The 24780-nt window shown below is 40.9% G+C and overlaps 1 protein-coding gene across 1 annotated transcript in view; it reads right to left on the bottom strand.

Moving 5' to 3' along the window:
• RAPH1 (Ras association (RalGDS/AF-6) and pleckstrin homology domains 1) overlaps positions 1 to 23090 on the bottom strand; it is a 102345-nt gene extending 79255 nt beyond the window's left edge. Inside the window, 1 exon segment of the mRNA XM_064373123.1 lies at positions 23025 to 23090. The gene's annotated coding sequence lies outside the window, so the exon portion shown is untranslated.
• Between the last annotated feature and the right edge of the window lie 1690 nt (positions 23091 to 24780).

The raw sequence follows: 24780 nt of genomic DNA, 5'->3' as shown, positions 1-24780 counted from the left end.
AGAAGTTTGAGACCAGCCTGGGCAACATGGCAAGACCTCATCTCTTAAAAAAAATAAAGAAAATTTCAGGCTGGGCACAGTGGTGCATGCCTGTAATCCCAGCACTTTAGGAGGCAGGGGTGGGCGGATCATGAGGTCAACAGATTGAAACCATCCTGGCCAACATGGTGAAACTGTGTCTCTACAAAAATTAGCTGGGCATGGTGGTACATACCACATGTCAAACACTCACTGTTCTAGAAGTTCAGGATACAGCTATAAATATGACAGTGAGGGACCTGTCAACATTGAACTTACGTTCTAGTCAAGGGAGACAAATATAAAACAACAAAAGATAGCGATGGCCAGGCTCACGCCTGTAATCCCAGCACTTTAGGAGGCCGAGGAGGATGGATCAAGAGGCCAGGAGATCGAGACCATCCTGGCCAGCATGGTGAAATCCTGTCTCCACTAAAACACAAAAAGCTAGCCAGGCATAGTGGCGCACGCCTGTTGTCCCAACTACCTGCGAGGCTGAGGCAGGGGTATTGCTTGAACCTGGGAGGCTGACGTTGCAGTGAGCCGAGATCATGCCACTGCACTCCAGCCTGGCGACAGAGCGAGACTCTGTCTCAAAAAAAAAAAAAGTGACAAGAGTGGTGATAATTAGGGTGTGGATAACGAGTGGGTGGCTGCTTTGGATTTGATCAACAGAGCAAGCCTGAGTTGTGATATTTAAGCTGAGATACTAATGACAAGAAAGAATCAGACATGCAAAGATCAGAGAAAAGAGTACTTCAGATAGAGGGTACAGATTTGGGAAGGGGCAGATCATGCAAGGATTTGTAAAGTGAGAAAAAGAGTTGGGATTTTTTTTTTTTTAGGGGATTTTATACTAAAGAAGTCCTGTTGAGGGTAATAAGAAGTCATCTCTTACCAAAGGCTATAGTAGAGGTAAGGACCATTCATAAAGAAGCCAGAGGACTAAAAGGATAGAAATGGGAAAAAGGATGCTCTGCAGGACAGCAGACAGTATCCTCTAGGGTGGCATTTCCCAGGCAATTTAGACATTTTCTTCCAGGGTCACTGAAACCAGAAAAACAACTCTCAAGCCTGGGATGCAAACTCAAATGCCTGCAGGGGTCAGGTAGCCAATATACATACTGGTGGTACTCGTCAGATATAAACCAATAGGGAGTGTGAGGTCTAGCACACCTCAGCTAAAAAGATTAAAATTTTTTTTTCAAGTTTATTCTGGAATTAGATAGTGGTGAAGGTTGCATGACCTTGTGAATATAATAAAACTCACTGAGTGTACACTTTAAAAGGGTAAATGTTTGGGAGACAGGGGCAGGAGGATTGCTTGAGCCCAGGAGTTCGAAACCAGCCTGGGCAACATAGCAAGACTCTGTTAAAAATAAATTTTAAAAAAGAGTAAATATTATGTATTATATCTCAATTTAAAAAAAAACTAAAAGTTTAAGTGCTGTGCTAGTTAAACAAGAGTTAGATACCACTTCCTCTGAGAAGCCCATGAACTTTGTACCTCTCTATGGCATTTATAGCTAATCAGCTTTGTATTATGTGGTGGTTATTTGTGCACTTGCCTTATCACCCTCCACACCCAACTAGATTGCAAGCTCTGGAAAGAGAGAGATCACAGAGTTCTCATTTTTCACCCCAGAGCAACTACCACAGAAAATATATTCTTTCTTGATCCAAATTTTGACCTTTTTTCTGCCATATATTTCTAATTTAAGATGACTCAAAGCTAAAGGTACATTTCTTAAAAAAAAAAAAAAAGTGGCCAATTTATCTGGTTCTAATTTAAAGAAATATTAATCAAAACAAACCAACACTTTTCAAAATTAATTTTCCTATCAATAGAGGAATGATTAGAAAAAAATCAGAAAATTCTGCATTGCACTTTAGCTTCAGAAGAATATTTTAATAATATTTCTATAAGGCTATTTCAAGGCATATGATTTGATTTAACAGCTGTGTTAATAATGACTCTCTGGTAAAATTTAACACATGACTATTAGTAAGGGTTCTTGCACCTGAAAGAAACCTAACTCAAACCAGTTTTAGGCAAGGAATCTATTCAAAGTATAATTATCCATACATTTGTCATAATGTCTGTCTTCTCAACTTCTTTCATCTCCTTTTCTCTTTCAAGGTTTCATTCCAAATTCTCTACCTACTTTACATTTCCATTTTCCATATCTTTGCTGTCTTCCCATTTTAATCCATGAATTCTCTTTCAGCATCCATTAAAAACGCTACTCCCAATTCCTACATATGAAAAACCAAAATCCACACAGTTGCTAAAAGAGACTTTAAGAATCTGCTGGTGTGGTGGCTCACACCTATATTCATAGCACTTTGGGAGGCCAGGGCGGGGTGGATCACAAGGTCAAGATACCAAGACAATCCCGGACAACATGGTGAAACATCTTCTCTACTAAAAATACAAAGGAATTTATCTGGGTGTAATGGCGTGCACCTGTAGTCCAGCTACTTGGGAGGCTGAGGCAGGAAAATCACCTGAACTCGGGAGGTGGAGGTTGCAGGGAGCCAAGATCACACCACTGCATTCCAGCCTGGGCAACAGGGCAAGAGTCCGTCTCAAAAATAAAAAAAAAAGTAATAATAATAATTAAGCAGAATATGGGCCAGGCATGGTGGCTCACATCTATAATTGTTACACTTTGGGAGGCCCAAGCTGGCGGATGGCTTGAGGTCAGAAGTTTGAGACCAGCCTGGCCAACATGATGAAACCCTATCTCTACTAAAAATATAAAATTTAGCCAGTTATGGTGGTGCACACCTGTGGTCCTAGCTATTCAGGAGGCTGAGGCAGGAGAACTGCATGAACCTGGGAGGCAGAGGTTGCAGTGAGCTGAGATTGCACCATTGCACCCCAGCTTGGGCAACAGAGCAAGATTCTGTCTCAAAAACAAAAACAAAAAAACAAAGAGAAATTCTCCCTCCATGTTTGTATGCCCTAACATTTTATTCCAGTGAGAGTAAGAAATCCAACCAGAAATGGATCATTATTCCTGACATTAATGAGACACAAATGGAAACAGATAGGATTTAACAGTCAAAAATTGCCTTGGTGACAAGAATAGTCTAAAAAGTTACTGAAATTTTTGGAATGAGTTTGTTGGGTATTTAAACAATACATGCCAAACATCCCTTAACATTTTAACACAAATTCTGGTTAATAAGAAATCTCAAATAGGTAAGTCTTTCATTTTTATGTCCTAAGTTCGAATGAGTAAAAACACACTTTCATTATCTTATACAACTGAAAGGTTAGTTTAAGAAACAGTTTGCCAGATCTCCCTAGTTATCTAGGACTAAACAAGGAGTCAGAAAACCTGAAATTCTTGTCTTAACTCTGCCACTAACTAGCTAGAACTTTGGGTTAAATCATTTAAATATTTAGCCCTCATTTTCTTAATCTGAAAAAAAAAGTGGCGGGGAGGGGGAAAAATAGATGAACCAGTTGATATTAAAGATTTCCTCCACTCCTCCAACCCATTCTTGTCTGAATTTCTACAAATAGTTATTAAATAAATTACTGACTTCCCTCTCAATTTCTTCCTATTTATCAGTCTTTTCTCTCCAATCTTTTGTTTTGTTTTGTTTTCCAAGTCTCGGGATGGGCACAATGGCTCATGCCTATAAGCCCCACCACTTTGGGAGGCTGAGGTGGATGGGTCACTTGAGGTAAGGGGTTCAAGACCAGCCTGGCCAACATGATGAAACACCCTCTCTACTAAAAATACAAAAATTAGCCTGGCATGGTGGCAGACACCTATAATCCCAGCAACTCAGGAAGCCAAGGAAGGAGAATAGCTTGAGCCTGGGAGGCGGAGGTTGCAGTCAGCCAAGTCTGTCGCCCAGGCTAGAGTGCAGTGGCATGATCTCAGCCCACTGCACCCACCACCTCCCAGGTTCAAGCGATTCTCCTGCCTCGGCCTCCAGAGTAGCTGGGATTACAGACCCGCCACCAGGCCTGGCCAATTTTTGTATTTTTAATAGAGACAAGTTTCACCATGTTGGCCAGGCTGGTCTCAAACTCCTGGCCTCAAGTGATCACCTGCCTTGGCCTCCCAAAGTGCTGGGATTGCAGGTGTGAGCCACCACACCTGGCCCTCTCGCCAATCTTAATTCCAGAGTAAGGTATCTGCTTCCAGCTATTCTTTTACTCATATTACTTAAGAAAGGGAACAGTTTAGGGAGCCAGCTTTCCTACCTTCACAGTCTAAACCCAGCCCCATCTCCACAGTCCAAATGTAGCCACTGCTATCTCTGATTCGCCCTAGTTCAAATGAAGTCTCAGGAGTTTAGAAACTGCTTGGAGTGGCTGGGCACGGTAGCTCATGCCTGTAATCCCAGCACTTTGGAAGGCTGAGGAAGGTGGATCATCTGAGGTCAGGAATTTGTGACCAACCTGGCCAACATAGTGAAACTCCGTCTCTACTAAAAAAATACAAAAATTAGCCGGGTATCATAGCAGGTGCCTGTAATCCCAGCTACTCGGGAGGCTGAGGCAGGAGAACTGCCTGAACCGGAGAGGGGAGTTTGCAGTAAGCCGAAACAGTGCCACTGCACTCCAGCCTGGGTGACAGAGTGAGACTCCATCTCAAAAAATTAAAAAAAGAAATTGTTTAGAGTGCTTTGACTTCTAATTTAATACTTGTAGGGTTTTGTTTTTGTATTTTTGGTTTTACTCTCGGTGTATTCATTTGTTTGAATAGTTAATATGGTCATGGTTATGAGAGAGAATTAAATTTGACTTAGTGTACAACAAAATATGGATTCCAGGAAGCTTAGAGGGTGGCTACCAGTGAGACAATGAGAAATATCCCCCTAGGGTGGGCTTGTTGCACATCTAAAATTTGTTTTTCATTTAACAATCTTAAAAATCCACATCAATTCCACATTCTGCTTCATATAATACAAATTAGAATATAAAAAGTATTTAAAACTAAAGCTTCAGAATATTGCCATATTTATTATGTGGTTTTGCATTCCCAATCTCTCCCTCCCAACCCCCAACCCTGTATGCATGTGTACATACACTCTGAGGGGAACTAAGGGTACAGTACTCCAGTTTTGAAAAAGTAGGAAAGTAGATGGTATCATCATCTCCATCATATAATGAGGAAACTGATGTTCACAGTATCATAGAAAAGACTAAAATTATTTTATAATTACTTATAATTATCTTATTAATCTCTCAATAAAATTTAAGCAAAACTTTAAAAACCTGTAATTTCACTAATCTACAATTAAAAAAACCATTAACAGTGCATAGCCATTGCAAGTTCTGGTTAGACAGTATGCTGTGTAAAAAGAGAAGGGAGTTTTCAAAATATCAGTAATTCTAACCTTGCCACATTGGCTAAAACTAATAATGGTCAGGCAGTCTCAAGTTTAGTGCCCTGTTTTTGATCATAGCTAAAAGGTTGACATGAATGGCCTCATATCCACAATACACTAAGACATTCTGGTTACGCTATATCATTCCACAGATAGCTAAACTGGCAGAAATGGCTAACCTGGTGTCTTTTATTGTGTCACTGTTTGGTATGCATTGCCAGTTGAAGAAAATGAACTTCATTCTGTTAAGAACTGGGGCTGTCTGGTTATTAGACCACTTGAGTTGGAATCCCAACTTAAACACTGAGTAGCTCCATGAACTTACCTACAGAGGAACAAACATATAAATTATATCCAACTTCTCAGAAACCATGCAAGCAAGAGAGTGGAGTGAAACATTTAAAGTGTTGAGAGAAAAAAATCAACTAGAATTCTGTACCTGGCAAAATCATCCTTCAAAAGTGAAGGAAAAATACTTTCTCAGACAAACAATAATTGAAGGAATTTGTTGCCAGTAGAAGTGCTTTGCAAGAAATATTAAAATAAGCTCATTAGAAAGAAGGAAAATCATATAGTTAAAACACTCAAACTGGCATAAAGAAAGGAAGAGCATCAAAAAAGAAACAGTTCGTATCCAAGTCGTGGCACCAAAAAAAAAAAGAAGAGGCCGGGCGCGGTGGCTCAAGCCTGTAATCCCAGCACTTTGGGAGGCCGAGGCGGGTGGATCACGAGGTCAAAAGATCGAGACCATCCTGGTCAACATGGTGAAACCCCGTCTCTACTAATACAAAAAATTAGCTGGGCACAGTGGCGCGTGCCTGTAATCCCAGCTACTCAGGAGGCTGAGGCAGGAGAATTGCCTGAACCCAGGAAGCGGAGATTGCGGTGAGCCGAGATCGCGCCATTGCGCTCCAGCCTGGGTATCAAGAGCGAAACTCCGTCTCAAAAAAAAAAAAAAAAAAAAAAAAAGAAGAAATCAGTGAAGGTATAACTTTTACTGTTCTTAAATGATCTAAAGATAACAGTTTGTTCAAAATAATAATGGCAATGATATATGTGATTAGGTATGCTTATGTATAGATAATACATATGCTTATGTATGCTTACATATCAGTGAATTACAGCAATGATTCAAAAGACAGGAGGGAGGAATTCATATTTTGTTATAAAGTACCCACACTACACCCATGAAATGGTACAGTATTATCTGAAAGTGGACTTTAATTAATTTTAAATGTATATTGCAAAGTCTAGGGTGACCACTAAAAAAAAGTAAGAGAAGTATAACTGATACACTAAGAAAGGAGAGAAAACTGAATTAAAAGGCAGAAAAAGAAAAGAATACAAAATGGAATCAAAGAACAAGGGTAAGAAATAGCAAATGGTAATACATATGGCAGATATTAATCCAATTATATTAATAATCACTGTGAACATCAACAGTCTAAATGCATCAATTAAGAGATTGCTAGCCAGGCGTGATGGCACACACCTGTAATCCCAGCACTTTAGGAGGCCAAGGCAGGTGGATCACTTACGGTCAGGAGTTCGAGACTAGCCTGGCCAACATGGTGAAACACCATATCTACTAAAAACACAAAAATTAGCCAGGTTTAGTGGTGTGTGCCTGTAATCCCAGCTACTTGGGAGGCTTGAACCCAGGAGATGGAGGTTGCAGTGAGCTGAGATCACACCACTGCACTCCAGTCTGGACAACAGAGTGAGACTCTGTCTCCAAAAAAAAAAAAAAAAAAAAAAAAACTTTGTCAAAGTGGATCAAAAAACAAGCCCCAACTCTATGTTGTCTACAAGAAGCACACTTTAATAGATATACATAGATGAAAAGTAAACCAATGGAGAAAAATATGCCATCCTAACACTAATCAAAAGAAAGCAATAGTAGCTATCTTAATTTCAGACACAGCTGACTTTAAAGCAAGGAAAGCTATCAGGGATAAAGAAGGGTATTACATAATGATAAAGGGTCAGGTCTCCAAGATAACATTACATCCTGAATGCATATGTACCTACCAATAGAGCATCAAACTATGCAAGGCAAAAAATTTAAAAAAAAGACAGCAAAGAAAGAAATGAGTCTACTATCATAACTGGAGACTTGAATACCCCTCTATCAGAAATGGACAGATTTAGCAGGCAAAAAATCAGGAAAGCTATAGTTGAATTCAACAACACCACCGATCACCTGGATATAATTGACATCTACAGGCTAACTCATCCAAGAACAGAATATTCTTCTCAAGCTCACACTTAACATTACTCCAAGACAGATCACATTCTGGACCATAAAACAACCATTAACAAATGTAAAAGAATAGAAACTGTATATAATGTCTGCTCTCAGACCACAATGTAACTAAACTAGAAATCAGTAACAAATATAATTGGAAAAAGTCTCAGAATACATGAGATTACACAACACATTCTTAAATAACACATGGGTCAAAGAAGAAATCTCAAAATAAATTTTAAGAATATTTTAAACAAAATGAAAATGAAAACACAACTTACCAAGTTTATGGGATGAAACAAAAGCAATGCTTAGAGGGAAAGTTATAACACTGAATGCCTGCATTAGAAAAGAGGACCTAAAATCAACAATCTAAGTTTCCACCCCGGAAATCTAGAACAAGAAGAGCAAATGAAATCCTAAATAAGCAGAAGAAAAGAGTAAGAATCTGAGCAGAAATCAATGAAACTGAAGGCAGGAAATCGAGAGAGAAAAATCAAAACCAAAGCTGGTTCTTAAAAAAAAAAAATTAAATAAATCAATAAAATTGATAAGCTTCTAGGTAGGTTAACTAAGAAAAAAAGAGAGACCACAAATTACCAGTATCAGAAATGAACAAGGTTACATAACTATAGATCATACAGACATTAAAAGGAAAATAAAAGAATACTATAAGGTAGGGCACAGTGGTACATGCTTGTAGTCCCAGCAGTTTGGGAGGACAAGGTGGGCAGATCACTTGAGGTCAGGAGTTTGAGACCAGCCTGGCCAACATGGTGAAACTCCATCTCTACTAAAAAAAAACACAAAAATCAGCCGTGTGTGGTGACAGGCACCTATAATCTCAGCTACTTGGGAGGCTGAGGCATGAGAATTGCTTGAATCCGGGAGGTGGAAGTTGCAGTGAGCCAAGATCCCACCACTGCACTCCAGCCTGATCAACAGACTAAGACACCATCTCATAAAAAGAAAAAAAAGGAAAAAAAAAAAAAAAGAAGCTGGGCTTGGTGACTCACCTGTAATCTCAGCACTTTGGAGGCCGAGGTGGGTAGATGATGGGGTCTGGAGATTGAGACCATCCTGGCTAACACAGTGACACCCCATCTCTACTAAAAAAAAATACGAAAAATTAGCCAGGTGTGGTGACACATGCCTGTAGTTCCGGCTAACACAGTGACACCCCATCTCTACTAAAAAAAAAATACAAAAAATTAGCCAGGTGTGGTGACACATGCCTGTAGTTCCAGCTACTCGGGAGGCTGAGGCAGGAGAATCGCTTGAAGCCAGGAGATGGAGGTTGCAGTGAAAAGAGATCGCACCTCTGCACTCCAGCCTGGGTGACAGAGCAAGACTCCAACTCAAAAAAAACACACAAAAAAGAATACTATAGGCCAGGTGTGGTGGCCACACCTACAACCTAGTGCTTTGAGAGGCTGAGTGGGAAGACTGCTTGAGGCCAGGAGTTCAAGACCAGCCAGAGCAACACAGCAAGATCCCTTTTCCACAAAAAAAATTTTTTAAATAGCTGAGTATGATAGCATATGTCTATAGTCCTACTTACTTGGGAAGCTAAGGCAGGAGGATCATTTAAGCCCAGTTCAAGGTTACAGTGAGCTATGATCCCACCACTGCACGCCAGCACGGCCAACAGAACAAAATCCTGTCTTATTAAAAAAAGAAAACAAGGATACTACAAATAAGCTCTATGCCTATAAATCTGATAACTCAGATGAGATGAACCAATTTCTTCTAAGACACAATCTGTCAAAACTCATACAAGAATAGACAATTAATAGGCTTGTAGCTATTTTAAAAACTCCATCAATAATAATTCCAAAACAGAAAGCACAAGGCCTAGATGGGTTCATTGTGAATTCTACCAAATATTTAGGGAAGAAATTATACTAATTCTATACAATCTCTCCTGGAAGATAGAAGCAGACGGAATATATCATAACTCATGAGCCAGCATAATCCTAATACCAAAACCAAAGAAAGATATTATAGGAAAAGAAAACTATAAACCATTATCTCTCATGAACATAGATGCAAAAATCCTCAACAAAATATTAACAAATTGAAGCCAACAATGTATAAAAAGAATTATACATCATGACCAAGTGAGGTTTATCTCAAGAATGCAAGGGAAGCTTAACATCTGAAAATCAATTAATACAATCCAATATATCAACAGGCTAAAAAAATCTTTTTTAAATCGCATGATCAGGCTGGGCACAGAGGCTCACACCTGTAATCCCAGCACTTTGGGAGGCCAAGGTGAGCGGATCACAAGGTCAGGAGTTCAAGACCAGACTGACCAACATGGTGAAACTCTGTCTCTACTAAAAAATACAAAAATTAGCTGGGCATGGTGGCTTATGCCTGTAATCTCAGCTACTTGGAAGGCTGAGGTAGGAGAATTGCTTGAACTGGGACCCGGGAAGCTGAGGTTGCAGTGAGCCGAGATCGCACCATCACACTCCAGCCTGGACAAAAAGAGTGAAACTCTGTCTCTAAAAGAAAAACAAAAAAACAAACGATGGAATTCCTTATTCTAATAATTATACTCCTAGAAACATACTAAAGAATGTTAGCTTAAAAGAAAAAAAAACCATTTCATACTCATCACCTTGGCAAAAATAGTACAATAAAAGCAGGGGTTGGTAAGGATGTAGAACAGGAACATTCCAGTAGGATATATATTCCTCATCACTTTGGAGAGCCATTTGGAAATTACATATCTTATGAAACAGCAAAACCACTTCTAAGTGTCTGACTTGGAGCACCAGGAGAAATGTAAAATAATGTTCACTGGGGTATCAAAACTAACTATCCCACAAAAGCGGAATGGAAAAATTGGCTTATTCTGACAAAAAAATGAACTGGATCTATGAACCAGTATAAATCAAGTCAATCATATGATTAGTAAAATATGCAGGGTTTTTTTTGTTTTGTTTTGTTTTTGAGATAGACTCTCACTCTATCGCCCAGGCTGGAGTACAGTGGCACAACCTCAGCTCACTGCAACCTCTGCCTCCTGGGTTCAAGCAATTCTCCCGCCTCAGCCTCCCAAGTAGCTGGAATTACAGGCATGCGCCACCATACCTGGCTAATTTTTGTATTTTTAGTATAGATGGGGTTTCACCATGTTGGCCAGGCTGGTCTCAAACTCCTGACCTCAGGTGATCTGCCACCTTGGCCTCCCAAAGTGCTGGGATTACAGGCGTGAGCCACTGCACCCAGCCAAAAATGCAGATTTTTGAAAAACAGAGAGTACATTGTTTATATAAAATTCAAAAGGACAGAATAATATTAAGTAAAATAGGGCTGGACATGGATCTTTAAAGATAGGCCTCTTTAAATATTAATATACAAAACCATACAAGCCAAAGGAATTGTGCCAATAAACTATATACAGCTTTAAACCTCTACTTTTACATAACAAAAGATATGTTTTAGTCTCCTGTATTTCCAGTATTGTCATAGATCGTCCCTTTATGCATTAAATAATGTTATCACATGGAAAAATCTCCATACCAGATCTCGATTTATATCATAAAAATACAGGCATGTGTAAATAATAATTTGGCTATAGGAAATGAAATATGACAGCATGCAGTGTTTATGTAACATATTGTAAGGCAACTGAAAAATGGAAATATTGCTAAGACCTAAATAAATGGACAGATAGCCCATCTTAATAAATTAGAAGATGCAATATTATTAATGCCTGTTCTCCCCCAAAATGAACTAGGTATTCAATGTAATTACAACCAATGTCCCAGTGGGCATTTTTAAAAAAACTGACAAGATTATTCTAAAATTTATATGGAAAAGCAAATGACCTAGAATAGTCAAAAGAACCTTGAAAGGGGTTGGGCATGGTGACTCACACCCGTAATTCCAGCACTCCAGGAAGCCGAGATGGGCAAATCACCTGAGGTCAGGAATTTGAGACAAGCCTGGCCAACATTCGGAAACCCCATCTCTACTAAAAATACAAAAACTAGCCAAGTGCAGTGGCAGGAGGCTGTAATCCCAACTACTCTAGAGGCTGAGGCAGGAGAATCGCTTGAACCAGTAAGGCAAAGGTCGCAGTGATCCCAGATAGTGCCACCGCACTCTAGCCTGGGCAATAGAGCAAGACTCTGCTTCTGGCCAGGTGCAGTGGCTCATGCCTGTAATCCCAACACTTTGGGAGACTGAGGCAGGCGGATCATGAGGTCAGGAGTTCAAGACCAGCCTGACCAACATGATGCAACCCCATCTCTACCAAAAATACAAAAAATAGCTGGGCATGATGGCGCACACTTGTAATCCCAGCTACTCAGGAGGCTGAGGCAGGAGAATCGCCTGAACCTGAGAGGCGGAGGTTACAGCGAGCAGAGATTGTGCCACTGCACTCCAGCCTGGGTGACAGAGTGAGACTCTGTCTCAAAAAAAAAAAAAAGAACCTTAAAAAGAGTAGGGGAGAAACTTACTTTACCTGATTTCAAGACTCACTATACAGTTAAATAATCAAGACAATGTAGTACTGGCAATAGGTCAGAGAATCACATCAATGTAACAGAACGGAAAGTCCAGGAACAGACCCATACACACAGTCAAACAATTCTGAGTAAGGATGTCAGAACTGAAGCAGACAATGAGGAAAGTGTTTTTTTTTTTTTTAACAAATGACACTGGCACAACTAGATATAAATGGGGGAGAGGTCTCAATATCACGCATAAAAATTAATTCAAAACAGGTAATAGACTGAAATGTGAAAGCTAAAATTATAAACTCCAAGGCGAAAACATGGGTTTATACTGCCTGAACTTTGGTGTAGGCAAATATTTATTAGGGCACAGACAACACTGACCATAAAAGGAAAAATTGATAATTTTGATGAAGACCAATATAAAAACTGCTCTTCCAAAGACACCAGTAAAAAAATAGATGGCCAGGTGTGATGGCTCATGCTTCTAATCCCAGCACTTTGGGAGGCCAAAGTGGGCGGATCACGAGTTCAAGAGATCCAAACCATCCTGGCAAACACAGTGAAATCCCATCTCTACTAAAAATACAAAAAATTAGCTGGGCATGGTGGCATGTGCCTGTAGTCCCAGCTACTCGGGAGGCGGCTGAGGCAGGAGAATTGCTTGAACCTGAGAGGCAGGCCTGCGCAACAGAGCAAAACTCCATCTGATTAAAAAAAAAAAAAAAAAAAAGAAAAAAAAAAGACACGCTACAGACTAAGAGAAAATATTTGCAAATATATCCAGTAAAGAACTTGTATCTAGATTAAATAACTAAGAAAAGATATATAGTCTTATTTTTAAAATGGGCAAAGACTTGCTGTCACTTCCCAAATGGCTAACAACATTAAGATGCTCAACATCATTAGTAATCAGAGACAGACGAATTAAAACTATAATGATATCATTACATACCCATTACAATGTCTAGAATGAGAAAGACTGACAATACCAGGTCTTAGGCTATACAGCAATTATAAGTGTCATATGATGCTGTTGGACATATAAAATGATGCAACTTTGGAAAAATTTGCCCATTTTTAAAATTAAAAATATACCTACCGTATAACCCACAGCACATCCTTATAGGTATTTATCCACAAGAAAATGAAAACCTGTCTACAAATATACCTACCCCATAACCCACAGCATGTCCTCATAGGTATTTATTCACAAGAAACGAAACCCTGTCTACAGCCTAAATTTCTATCAAAGGTACATGGAAAAACAAAATGTAGCCTATGTACATAATGGAATACTACTCAGCAATAAAAAGGAACTAATCCAAGCAACAAGATGGAAGAATCTAAAAATTATTATTCTGCATGAAAACAAGCCAGACTTGGGAGGTTGGAAAAGGCAGAGAACAAGACACTGTATGTATGGCTACATTTATATAAAATTCTAGAAAATGCAAACTAATCCACAGTGACAGATTGCCATGAGACAGAGAGGGGGACAAATTACAAAGAGGTGTGAGGAAACTTTAGGAGATGATGGAAAAGTTCAGTTTTGATTATAGTGATGGTTTCATGGGTGTATGAAAACTTACCAAATTGTACACTTTAATCTGTGCAGTTTACTATGTAGAAATTATACTTTGGTAAAGCAGTAAAAAATTGTTTTAAAGAAACAAGCAAACTGAAAGACTTTATAGCAGAATTAGTTAGAAGTCACTTCTAATATATGCAATTTTCTGATTATATATTGTTCTTCAATACAAAGTTTTTGAAAGGAGGAACATCTATCTAAATGGCCTAGCAATCCCACGCCTTTATCCAAGATAAATAAAACATGTGTCCATAAAAAGACTTGTGCAAAAATATTCATAGCCATTTTCTTCAGAATAGTCCCAAACTGGAAGCAGCCCAGTTGCCCACCAATTGGAAAGTGGATAAGAAATCTGGTATATCAACATATTCTTTTTTTCTTTTTCTTTTTCTCTTTTTGAGATGGAGTCTTTCTCTGTCACCCAGGCTGGAGTGCAATGGCATGATCTCGGCTCACTGCAACCTCCACCTCCTGGGTTCAAGCAATTCTCCTGCTCAGCCTCCACAGTAGCTGGGATTACAGGCACCCACCACCATGCCCAACTAATTTTTGTATTTTTAGTAGAGACAGGTTTTACCATGTTGGTCAGACTGGTCTCAAACTCCTGACCTCAAGCAATCCACCTGCCTCGGCCTCCAAAAGTGCTGGCATTACAGGCGTGAGCCACCAGGCCCGGCCATATTAACATATTCATACAATTGAATATTACCCATCACTAAGAAGAACTACTGATATAAGCAAAAACACGAATGAATCCAGAAACACGCTGACAGCCTGGCAAACATGGTAAAACCCCGTATCTACTAAAATAATAAAATAATAAGCCAGGTGTGGTGACGCACACCTGTAATCCCAGATACTTGGAAGCTGAGGTGGGAGAATCACTTAAACCTGGGAGGTGGAGGTTGCAGTGAGCCAAGATTGAGCCACTGTACTCCAACCTGACAGAGCGAGACCCTATCTCAAAAAAAAGTCAAGGCTGAGGCAGGCGGATCAAGAGGTAAAGAGATTGAGACCATCCTGGCCAACATGGTGAAACTTCATCTCTACCAAAAATACAAAAATTAGCTGCACATGGTGGCGCATGCCTGTAGTCCCAGCTACTCAGGAGGCTGAGGCAGGAGAATCACTTGAACTGGGAGGTGGAGCTTGCAGTCAGCCGAGATTGTGCTACTGCACTCCAGACTGGCAACAGAGAGAAACTCCTTCTCGAAAAACAACAACAAAACAAAAAACAAAAGAACACATGCTGAGTGCAAGAAGCTGGAGATGAAAGCATACGTAGTTATGATTTAATTAATACAAAGTTATAGAACAGGCAAAACTTATCTATGATGAAGCAACTAAGACTGCAGCTGCTTTGGGGATAGGCAAAGGACACAAAAAGAAGAAAAAGATAAAGGGAAGGGTAATGGAAAATGTTTTATACCTTGCTAGAGGTGTTCAGAAAAACATACTACGGACATGAAAAAATTTTACGTCTATAAAACACTACTCAGTTACTAAGTTAAACATTTAATTTTTTATTTTTAATTAAGGGTACTTTTAAATTCACCTTGGATAATTCTTAAAAGCATAATGCAAAATTCAAATTTAGGCTTCTGAAATAAGCTTATAATTTCAACTGTGTTGAAGAATAAATTTTATTAAATTCTCAATTTACTGACTTTCTTCAAAAATATTTTATTGGCCAGGTGCAGTGGCTCACGCCTGTAATCCCAGCACTTTGGGAGGCCAAGGCAGGTGGATCACCTGAGGTCTGGAGTTTGAGACCAGCCTGGCCAAAATGGTGAAACCCCATCTCTACTAAAAATACAAAAAATTAGTTGGGCATGGTGGTGGACGCCTGTAATCCCAGCTACTCAGGAGACTGAGGCAGGAGAATCACTTGAACCTAGGGGGAGCAGGGGAAGCAGAGGTTACAGTGAGCCGAAGCCTACTATCTTTCATATATTGACTCTTTTTCAGTAATAAAGGATCTAACCTTTTATAACCTTCTACAGTAGACTGGTATTCCAGAGAGGACACAGTCTTAATAGAGGAAAAATTATTTACTCAATAAAAACATTTTATGGGCCGGGTGCGGTGGCTCACACCTGTAATTCCAGCACTTTAGGAGGCCGAGGTGGGCGGATCACTTGAGATCGAGAGTTTGAGACCAGTCTGACCAACATGGAGAAACCCCGTTTCCAGTAAAAATATAAAAAATTAGCTGGGTGTGGTGGTGCATGCCTGTAATCCCAGCTACTCGGGAGGCTGAGGCAGGAGAATCGCTTGAACCCGGGAGGTGGAGGTTGAGGTGAGCTGAGATCTGCCATTGCACTCCTCCACTCTGGGCAACCAGAGTGAAACGCTATCTCAAAAAAAAAAAAAAAAAGTCGGGGTGCGGTGGCGCACACCTGTAATCCCAGCACTTTGGGAGGCCGAGGCAGGTGGATCACAAGGTCAGGAGTTCAAGACCAGCTGGCCAAGATGCTGAAGCTCCATCTTTACCCAAAAAAAAAAAAAAAAAATTAGCTGGGTGTGGTGGTGGGTAGCTGTAATCACAGCTACTCAGGAGGCAGAGGCAGAGGATCACTTGAACCCAGGAGGCAGGGATTGCAGTGAGCCGAGACTGAGCCATTGCACTCCAGCCTAGGTAACAGAGCAAGACTCCATCTCAAAAAAAAAAAGAGTTGTTTTTTTTTTTTTTTAGAAATTACTTTTAGGAGGACCTTACCAAGTAGGATATGTTAAGAAAAGTATTAGCTAAATCCATAGAGCAGGCCATGCGAGGTGGCTCATGCCTATTATAATCATAGTACTTTGGGAGGCTGAGGCAGGTGGAACACTTGAGCCTAGTTTGAGACCAGCCTAGGCAAAATGGCAAAAACCTTTCTCTACAAAATATACAAAAATTAGCCAGGCATGGTGGCACATGCCTATAGTTCCAGTTACTCGGGAGGATCACCTGAGCCTGGGAGGTCAAGGCTGCAGTGACAGAGTGAGACCCTGTCTCAAAAAAAAAAAAAAAAAAAAAAAAAAAAATACAGCAAAACAACCAATAATGTGACTTGAAAATACAATATATTCTTTATATATCCCAAACTTTGTATGTTTCCCAAACATAATTTGTTCTCTGTAATTTTCCAATAATGTTTATTTATAAAAAATAATTATGTCTTGGCTCATTTGGTTTATTTCATATTGTAACAACATTGGAAACTGGTAAAGGAATTCAGTGATCCCACTTATCTGTGAATAGGGTACTTAATAAACATTAATGGTTTAAAACATTTTTTATGCTAAGTTTTTAGAATAAACATAGTTTAAGGCAGTAGCAATGAATGATGCATTTTATATTTGAAAAATCTTGGTTACAGTACTTGTTAACACAGAAATTTCAAAATCTGGCTCTTGAATCTGTTTATTATGTTACTGGTTTTTAAGGCTTGGCTTAGCTGAAAAGGCAGCTCATGTAGAAACATACACCCAAAAAGAAAAGTACGTCTTTGGCTGTACTTTCTATTTGGAGACACTGTTAAGTTTCTACCCATCAATTATACAGATTTGGCTAGTAAAAAGTTTGTTCTCCCTATTTGTCAATCAGCTATTCTTGCAAATAGGTGGAGGATTTATACTTATAAATTTTAAATAAATGGATTCAAAATTCACCAGAACTGTGTTTGGAAGGCATTTAAAAAGTTAGAAATGGCAGCTGGGCGAGCTGGCTCTTGCCTGTAATCCCAGCACTTTGGGAGGCCGAGGCAGGTGCATCACAAGCTCAGAAGATCGAGAACATCCTGGCCAACATGGTGAAACCCCTTCTTTACTAAAATACAAAAAATCAGTTGGGTGTGGTGGCATGTGCCTGTAGTCCCAGCCACCTGGGGGGCTGAGGCAGGGGAATCACTTGGACCTGGGAGGCAGAGGCTGCAGTGAGCCAAGATTGCTCCACTGCACTACAGCCTGGTGACAAAGCAAGGCTCTGTCTTGGAAAAAAAAAAAAAAGCTAGAAATGGCTTCTCTGTTCTTACCATGTGGAGATATGAGTATTTTAAGAGGACACACATTGATTCTGTTCACCCATTTTCAACCCATATATCCTTCTGCTTCTTTGTGGTCCCTGCTTCTTCAGTGTCATCTTCTACTGATTCCCTGTAGTCTATACCTAAACTGGCATTCCTCTCTATTGTGGAGAACAGAATACCTATCTCAGATTTTTCTGTTATGCTTAGGTCTGCTTAGAGCAGAAAACCAGTATGCATTTTTTTGTTTTTTGAGATGGAGTCTCGCTCTGTCACCATGGGGCGGTCTCATCTCACTGCAATCTCCGTCTCCCAGGTTCAAGCAATTCTCCTGCCTCAGCCTCCTGAGTAGTTGGAACTATAGGCATGCACCACCATGCCCAGCTAATTTTTGTATTTTTAGTAGAGACAGGGTTTCACCATATTAGCCAGGATGGTCTCTCGATCTCCTGACCTCATGATCCGCCTGCCTCGGCCTTCCAAAGTGCTGGGATTACAGGCATGAGCCACTACGCCCAGCCCAGATGCATTTTATTAAGAGCAAATACATATATACTTTTAAAAAAAAACCAATTTCTAAGTCATAAGTGATATATTTTAAAACATCTGCCTTAAACCATGAAAAATATCTTAAAATAACAGCAGTAAGAGCATATGAGAAAGCTTCAGAGGGGCCGGGCGCGGTGGCTCATGCCTATAATCCCAGCACTTTGGGAGGCTGAGGCGGGTGGATCACGAGGTCGAGAGATCGAGACCATCCTGGTCAACATGGTGAAACCCTGTCTCTACTAAAAATACAAAAATTAGTTGGGCATGGTGGCGCATGCCTGTAGTTCATGTCTCCCAGCTACTCAGGAGGCTAAGGCAGGAGAATTGCTTGAACCCAGGAGGCGGAGGTTGCGGTGAGCCGAGACCGCGCCATTGCACTCCAGCCTGGTAACAAGAGCGAAACTCCGTCTCAAAAAAAAAGAAAAAAAAAAGCTTCAGAGATCATATAATCTGGGGTTTTAAAAACTATTTCACAACAAAACTCTTTCAGATAAAATTTTACAGCCTCCCAAATATATAAAACTTGGCAAAAGCATTGCTACTTTATGTTCAAATACATTACATTAATTTATTGTAAACTCAGAGATAAACTGAGGTTTAGGGATGTTAAACAATCCATTTATTTTTGTGTGCTTTGCTTTGATTTCAGTCAGGTAAGCACTTGCAGCTCTTAACGGTTCCATTTGCAGTCTTCAGGATACTCTTCAAATATACTGATCCAAATGTTTTAAACAATAAAAGGAAAAGCTTTATTCTTAGGAATGTCTGCCCCATCGCACCCCCAAAATAACCACGTAAAACCATGTAGCACTACGGTCTTCAAAGCATTAAAAAATTTATATACACACATGCATACATATACATATACACATACGTATATATGAATGAGTATGAGTGCCAGAACCATTCAATGGGGAAAGGACAGTCCTTTCAACAAATGGTGCTGGGAAAACTGGATATCCATATGCAAAAGAATGAAGTTGGACCCTAACCTAATTTACAAAAATTAGCCCCAAATGGATCAAAGACCTAAACATAAGAGCTGAAACTATAAAACTCCTAAAAGAAAACAAGAAAAATCTTCATGACATTGGATTTGGTAACAATTCCCTGGACATGACACTAAAAGCACAGACAGAAGAAAAAATAAATTGGACTTAATGAAAATTTAAAACTTTTGTGCAGTAAAGTATACTATCAAGACAGTGAAAAGACAACCCATAAAATGGGAGAAAATGTTTGCAAATCATGTATTTGATAAGGGGTTAATATCCAGAGTATGTAAAGAACTCCTACAACTCACCAAAAAACAACCTACTTTAAAAATAAGTAAAGGACTTGGATGGACATTTCTCCTCAGATATACAAATGGACAATAAGCATATGAAAAGATGCTCATCATCACTAATTATTAGGAAAATTCAAATCAAAACCACAATGAAATACCACCTCACCCATTAGAATAGCTATTATCAAAAACATAAAAAGAAAAAAACACTAGAAGTGTTGGCAAGATGTGGAGAAACTGGAACCTTTGGGCATTGCTAGCTGGAATGTAAAATGGTACAGCTGCGGTGGAATGCAATATGGCAGTTCCTCAAAAATTAAATACAGAATTAGCATACAATCTAGCAAACCCATTTCTGGGTATATAGAAATACTGAAAAAACAACCAAAAGCAGGGACTCAAACAGTTGTATACCAATACTCAAGATAACATTATTCACAGTACCCGAAAGGTGGAAACAACCCGAATGTTCATAAATGTGATATATACATACAAATGAATATTAATCAGTCTCAAAAAGGAATGAAATTCCGATACATGCTGCATGGATGATCTTGAAGACAGTATGCTAAGTAACATAACAAAAGAATATCGTATGATTCAAAAGTAGAAAAGCTGTTGGGGTGCTAGAGTGGGAGGTGGATAGTTACCGTTTTGTTTTTGAACAGGGTCTCACTCTGTCATCCAGTGTGCATGATCACAGCTCACTTGCAGCTTCCTGAGTTACTGTTTACTGGGAAGAATTTCGGTTTGGAATGATAAAAAAAGTTCTTGAGATGGTGGTGATGATGGCACAACAATGTACTTAATGCCACTGAACTGTACACTTAAAAATAGTTAAAATGGTAAATTTTATGTTATGTATACTTTACCACTTTTTTTTAAGAGGGTATGTGTGTGTTGCTTTGGTGGCAGTGTAAAAACATGGTTAAGGACACAAGCTTAAGAATTAGGCCGCCCGGTTTCAAATCCAGCTCTGCCACTATAGCTCTGCAGTTTTGGGGCAACTAACTTATTGTCTGTGCCTGTTTTCTCAAATAACAGACTATTTCACAGGGTTATGGTGAAAATTAAATAAATTAGCACATATGAAGTGTTTAAAACAGTGCATGTCATACAATAGTCACTTTTTACTATTACAAGTTTAAAATATATTTTTATTGAGATTTAAGTCAAACATCTGCAGGATCTCTGAAATTCTCCAGTTTAGTGAAACAGTTTTAAGAACCAGTGATCTAATCCAAACTTCTCATTTTATAGGTAAAGGAATTAAGAGTCCAAGATAAGTTTTCTGCCTCAGGTCACATCTTGTTTCACTAATATTAATTTTCCTAAAACTAAGTGTTTGGGGTTAATAACACTAATGTTGACATTCAATCACTTCCAAACCAAGGCAACCAAAGCCATGAAATTCTATAATGTGTAACCAAGAATCTGTGAATATTGTGAATAGTAAAACCAAAAGACCTTATAATCAAAGACAATGGTTAAAAACACCTCTTCCGAAAATAAAGTGTTCAATATTTATGAAAACACACCCAATATGCCCACTACTCCACTCCTTTCATCCAGCCACATACTCTATAATCTTAGTGAGACCTCTGGGTCTGAAAATTAGCTGCTGCTTCTAACAAATAAAGCTAATGTTTATCACAAGGCAACATCTATAAATAATTCTTTATTAAATTCAAACAGAAGAGAAAGCAATCTAATACAAAATGTCTAATTCAAAAAATCATGAATTAAGCTTTTTGTACTTACTTGAGTAGAGCTCTATGTGGTTTCTGGAAAATTCACCACACAAAAAGCAAAATAACCGAGACAATCTTTGAAGGTCAGACTCAACAAGAGTTAAAAGCTATTGAACGTCTCCATTTTGCCCCTCCCCCAAGGTCCTCCTCCTTAATTCGGCTCTCAAAGGATAGCACCACCACTACGTGAAATATCCTCCCCCTCCCCATCTGAATCTGCTGAAATCCTACTCATCCTTAAAGGTTTCACTTAAATGCCGACGTTACCGTGCATTCCCTCCTCAATATAGAATTAATGTCTCTTCTTCGCTCTCCTATTCTACACCTCAACATTTTATTATATGATGCACTGTATTACAATTACCTACATTCACTAACCCCCTGCACCGCATCCCCAAAAAAACCACCCAGAGGAGGAAAGGAATTTAAGGTGCTGTTAAATACTTCTGTGCCAGGCAAGGTGCTATGCATTTTGCATACATTATCTCATTTAATCTGCATGAAAAACATCTGGGGAGGTAAACAGGTGGTGTTATTTCCATTTTACTGATAGGGAATCTATTGCAGGGTCCAACAGCTTACCCAAAATCACACTGCTAGCCAATTCCAGGGCGTACGGTTTGCCCCGCTCCAAAAAGCTCTTTCCACCACCCCAAGCTTGTTCACCTGGTGTCCCCCGACCTAACAGACAGAGAGCAGGTATTCCATAAATGCTGAATTTAATATCCCCAATAGGACCCTTTAATAATCCGATCACGCCTCATCCCTAACCCGTTACCTTTACTATTCCTTAACTGTGGACTTTACCTACATATAAGCAGCTCTCCCCATCTCCTTGAGAAATGCTGCAGACAGCATCAACCCTTATTACAAGACTGAGTGAAGAACTTTTCCGTTCTCCCGGATTTCCCCAACGGATCTTCCCAAAGAATTTAAGAAATGCACACACGCAAGACACATGTAACTCCCCCAAGACTCTTATTTCGTATTAAACCATGTCTTCGAGCTTATAAGGTTTATGAGGTTTCCATCTCACACAGTGGGGACACCCTAAGTCACTGCCTTAAGAAAACCACATCTTTCAACCTGTCTTAACACGAAGGCATCCTAATACTATCACACTGCCCCCTCCCTCCCTCCGCCCCCCCGCCATGAATTGCAGTTTGGATTTCCGGCGGGAATGTATAATGCACACCGCGAGAGGAGATAGGGTTAAAAAGCAATGGAGCAATTGCTTAGCCTGCTTAATTAGAAAGAAGACACAGCAGGCGCCCCGCCTTTCAAAATCTCTGCACTGAACTCATCTACGAAAGATATGGGCATCGAAACCCAAGCAATCCGACAGCCAGTAGCTGGTTTCTGCAGCTGGTCAGGGGAGAGTCCTTTCCTCCCTCCGGTCCCGGACCACCAGCCGCCAATACCGGGTCGGAGAAACCTAACCGCACCCTCCCCAGGCAGCCCCTTATCTCATTGTCTCCCTCAGTCGCGGTCCCCAGGGGCGCAGGGTGCAGTCCAGGCCCCGCCAGCCCACACCCACTGGCCGGGCGCGGTCCAGCCGGCCCAGGTCCGAGCCCCAACCTGGCAGCGACCCCGCCCCAGGCTGCGGCCGCCCGCACCGCGCCCGGCTGCCGGGGCCGGGCGCTGGGAAAATGGAGGCGCGAGCGGCAGGAGCGCCTCAAGGCTCCGCGCCCGGCCGGCTCCCTACCCTGGCCCCGAGGGCGAGGCTGAGCACTCACCGCGGCAGCCGCTCGGCCCTCCCGCGGCCCCAGCTACCGTCACGGCCCGGGGTAGGGAAGCCGCCGCTCGCGCTCCTCCAGCAGCTGCCTCTGCCTCCTCCCCAGGCGCGGCGCTCCCTCGCCAGAGACGCAGCTAGGGCCGGCAGCTCCCGCACCGCGCGCTCCGTGACTGACTGACTGGCTGGCGGGAGGCGGCGGCGGCTGCGAGAGCGGGGGCGGGGCGGCCGCAGCGCCCCGCGGCGGCGGAGCAGAGTGTGGCCGCGTCCAGCGGAGACGCAGAGCGCGGCGTTGAGGGCCAGCTCACTGTGGGGCCGACTCGCCGCGGACTGCGCGAGCTGCCCCCGCCCGCCGCCAACCACTCACTTCCGGCGCAATCCGCCGCACCCGCCGCCCTCCGCCCTCCTCCAGCCCGCGCCCCCCGCCCCCTCGCCCGCCCTCCCCTCAGGCGCCGGGCCGCACCCAGCCCCGGCTCCGCTCGTGCCTCGCCTTTCCTCCGCACGTCCCTGTGAACTGCCTCCAGGAACGAGTGAATCAGAGAATGAATGAGTGGGAAGGAAAATCCCGGTGCGGCCCCACCCCCTGCTCGCCTTTCCTAAGAAGCGGGCCCAGCGGCCTCTGTCCTAGCGCCCTGGGAGACACTGCAACCTCGACCTGGTCTGTCAGGGAGATGTACGCATCCACCTTTACGCCAGGACTCCAGAAACGCATCCGGGGTTGACTCGGACACTTATAGGACCACTGTCGTTGAGATCTGTGAGGCCCTTCTTTAGGAAATCCCATTTTGACCAAAAATTCTCTGCAGTTTCATGCAGTGTATTGGGAAGCATTTAGAAATGGGATATTTCTATGACCTTTAATTACTTTTTAAACTTCGGAATCTGTTTATCCTGCCTCCTTAATTTCTGTCCCTGACCCTATCGGAATTGTGTAGTAGTAAAGTATCCGCGTTTTTCCCTTATCGCTAAGCTCAGCTGCTGCTTATTTTGATGCAGGCTTGACTTAGGCAGACTTTTAGACTTTTAAGTTATGTCCTTATTTTGACCTTCACCTAAAGTTGATCAAAGAAAGGAAAAAATGGAATTAAATTATATTTGCTTGGCCACATGCAAAGCAAGTTTGTTGACAGCATTAAAACAATTGAGGATTTGGGAGTGTGACCTGAAGTTGGTTGCAGCGAACGTTCCTTTTTCAAGTCTTCCCCTCTGCTTGCTAAGAATTTCTGTTATCTTGAATTTTCACAGACAAAGAATTATTGACTGTACATTTCTGAAATCCTAGCTCCCTCTCTAAGAACAAGAGTGTTCATTTCTCTGTCCTGAGGCCAAATCCTGGTCTGGTTAATTACATTTTTACTTCCTGATATTCTTGAGGACTTTCAAGTGGTTTCAGTCTTTTTTGTACAATCTGTTCCAAACTGGTATTTAGCACCATATAATACAGATACTGGCTGCCTTTCACACCTGAGATATTTGTACTTTCGAAACTTAACCGCACTTTTGTATTCTAAGTTCAATAGGTGTGTCAATATTTTTGTATAAAGTAACACTCTGTCTTATAAATGAGGATGATCCTGCTTGACCACTTCTTTTAGACTTCTCTTCCTTTCTTGTGGAATTCATCATTTTGCCACCTAATTATTTCAAGAAGTTCTTCTCCCAAAATGAATGTAATACAACACTTTATTCATCCTTGTATCTTCCACAGTATCTAACATAGTGTCTTGCACAATAAGTATTTACAAATTAATAAATGCTTT

The sequence above is a fragment of the Aotus nancymaae genome, unplaced genomic scaffold (genome assembly GCF_030222135.1).
Source record: "Aotus nancymaae isolate 86718 unplaced genomic scaffold, 86718_ANA_hifiasm-v0.15.2.pri h1tg000008l, whole genome shotgun sequence".
Taxonomy (NCBI): domain Eukaryota; kingdom Metazoa; phylum Chordata; class Mammalia; order Primates; family Aotidae; genus Aotus; species Aotus nancymaae.
This window is presented reverse-complemented; position numbering and strand designations above follow the sequence as displayed.